General features: G+C 47.3%; 4 non-coding genes across 4 annotated transcripts in view; 2 read left to right on the top strand and 2 right to left on the bottom strand.

Moving 5' to 3' along the window:
• Nucleotides 1–869: 869 nt before the first annotated feature.
• Nucleotides 870–943, bottom strand: trnan-guu (transfer RNA asparagine (anticodon GUU)). The gene has a single exon. It is a non-coding gene; the product is annotated as a tRNA-Asn (tRNA).
• A 296-nt stretch (nt 944–1,239) lies between these two features.
• On the top strand, nt 1,240–1,312 carry trnak-cuu (transfer RNA lysine (anticodon CUU)). Its single transcript has one exon. It is a non-coding gene; the product is annotated as a tRNA-Lys (tRNA).
• A 1,001-nt stretch (nt 1,313–2,313) lies between these two features.
• trnak-cuu (transfer RNA lysine (anticodon CUU)) lies at nt 2,314–2,386 on the top strand. The gene has a single exon. It is a non-coding gene; the product is annotated as a tRNA-Lys (tRNA).
• A 93-nt stretch (nt 2,387–2,479) lies between these two features.
• trnan-guu (transfer RNA asparagine (anticodon GUU)) overlaps nt 2,480–2,500 on the bottom strand; it is a 74-nt gene continuing 53 nt past the window's right edge. Inside the window, exon 1 of the tRNA in view lies at nt 2,480–2,500. This exon is cut by the window's right edge and continues 53 nt beyond it. This is a non-coding gene — a tRNA (tRNA-Asn).

The following is a 2,500-nucleotide window of genomic DNA, read 5'->3' as shown; positions in this document are numbered from 1 at the left end:
AATCTCAGCACAATCACTTTCCGTCAGGAGCTATGTTTTTCGGTTTTCCGTGGCCGAGCAGTTTGACGGTCCAATCATGAAGAAAAATGGTTTAGGAATGTGTGGCATGGTCCTTCCTAGACCTTCCATTGCTGCATTACAATCTTGGAGAAGGGCTTGGGAAGTAGCATGGCTAGCTCAGTCGGTAGAGCATGAGACTCTTACTCTCAGGGCCGTGGGTTAGAGCCCCACGTTGGGTGTAGTTTCTTTATACTTAATTTCAAATACTATGCTGTTGCTCTTCCAGTCTTTGTGCGGGGAGCAAGAGATGAGGAAGAAAAGGGAACTGTTGTCGTCCCTGGGTGGGCACGAACCACCAACCTTTCGGTTAACAGCCGAACGCGCTAATCAATTGCGCCACAGAGACAGCCTGCCGTGGAAGTGCTAGTCTGGCTTGCCAAATGGAGTGACTTACCTTTTTTTAAGATGAAATCTGCTTTTTGAAAGAAACACACACAGGTCAAACAAAGGGACCATTTCCAATCTTTCTCAAGAAACAATGTCAGCACAATCACTTTCCGTCAGGAGCTATGTTTTTCGGGTTTCCGTGGCCGAGCAGTTTGACGGTCCAATCATGAAGGAAAATGGTTTAGGAATGTGTGGCATGGGCCTTCTTAGTCCTGCCATAGCTGTATTACAATCTTGGAGAAGGGCTTGGGAAGTAGCCTGGCTAGCTCAGTCGGTAGAGCATGAGACTCTTAATCTCAGGGTAGTGGGTTAGAGCCCCACGTTGGGTGTAGTTTCTTTATACTTAATTTCAAATACTATGCTGTTGCTCTTCCAGTCTTTGTGCGGGGAGCAAGAGATGAGGAAGAAAAGGGAACTGTTGTCGTCCCTGGGTGGGCTCGAACCACCAACCTTTCGGTTAACAGCCGAACGCGCTAACCGATTGCGCCACAGAGACAGCCTGCCGTGGAGGTGCTAGTCTGGCTTGCCAAATGGAGTGACTTCCCTTTTTTTAAGATGAAATCTGCTTTTTGAAAGAAACACACACAGGTCAAACAAAGGGACCATTTCCAATCTTTCTCAAGAAACAATGTCAGCACAATCACTTTCCGTCAGGAGCTATGTTTTTCGGGTTTCGTAGCCGAGCAGTTTGACGGTCCAATCATGAAGAAAAATGGTTTAGGAATGTTTGGCATGGGCCTTCTTAGTCCTGCCATAGCTGCATTACAATCTTGGAGAAGTGCTTTGGAAGTAGCCCGGCTAGCTCAGTCGGTAGAGCATGAGACTCTTAATCTCAGGGTCGTGGGTTCGAGCCCCACGTTGGGCGTAGTTTCTTTATACTTAATTTCAAATACTATGCTGTTGCTTATGCAGTCTTTGTGCGGGGAGAAAGAGATGAGGAAGAAAAGGGAACTGTTGCCGTCCCTGGGTGGGCTCGAACCACCAACCTTTCGGTTAACAGCCGAACGCGCTAACCGATAGCGCCACAGAGACAGCCTGCCGTGGAAGTGCTAGTCTGGCTTGCCAAATGGAGTGACTTACCTTTTTTTAAGATGAAATCTGCTTTTTGAAAGAAACACACACAGGTCAAACAAAGGGACCATTTCCAATCTTTCTCAAGAAACAATGTCAGCACAATCACTTTCCGTCAGGAGCTATGTTTTTCGGGTATCCGTGGCCGAGCAGTTTGACGGTCCAATCATGAAGAAAAATGGTTTAGGAATGTGTGGCATGGGCCTTCTTAGTCCTGCCATAGCTGCATTACAATCTTGGAGAAGGGCTTGGGAAGTAGCCTGGCTAGCTCAGTCGGTAGAGCATGAGACTCTTAATCTCAGAGTAGTGGGTTAGAGCCCCACGTTGGGCGTAGTTTCTTTATACTTAATTTCAAATACTATGCTTTTGCTCTTCCACTCTTTGTGCGGGGAGCAAGAGATGAGGAAGAAAAGGAAACCGTTGTCGTCTCTGGGTGGGCTCGAACCACCAACCTTTCGGTTAACAGCTGAACGCGCTAACAGATTGCTCCACAGAGACAGCCTGCCGTGGAGGTGCTAGTCTGGCTTGCCAAATGGAGTGACTTCCCTTTTTTTAAGATGAAATCTGCTTTTTGAAAGAAACACACACAGGTCAAACAAAGGGACCATTTCCAATCTTTCTCAAGAAACAATGTCAGCACAATCACTTTCCGTCAGGAGCTATGTTTTTCGGGTTTCCGTGGCCGAGCAGTTTGACGGTCCAATCATGAAGAAAAATGGTTTAGGAATGTGTGGCATGGTCCTTCCTAGTCCTGCCATTGCTGCATTACAATCTTGGAGAAGTGATTGGGAAGTAGCCCGGCTAGCTCAGTCGGTAGAGCATGAGACTCTTAATCTCAGGGTCGTGGGTTCGAGCCCCACGTTGGGCGTAGTTTCTTTATACTTAATTTCAAATACTATGCTGTTGCTTATGCAGTCTTTGTGCGGGGAGAAAGAGATGAGGAAGAAAAGGGAACTGTTGCCGTCCCTGGGTGGGCTCGAAC

This window comes from Salminus brasiliensis, chromosome 6, assembly GCF_030463535.1.
Source record: "Salminus brasiliensis chromosome 6, fSalBra1.hap2, whole genome shotgun sequence".
In the NCBI taxonomy this organism is placed as follows: domain Eukaryota; kingdom Metazoa; phylum Chordata; class Actinopteri; order Characiformes; family Bryconidae; genus Salminus; species Salminus brasiliensis.
The sequence above is the reverse complement of the archived record's forward strand: the minus strand, read 5'-3'. Positions and strand labels throughout refer to the sequence as shown.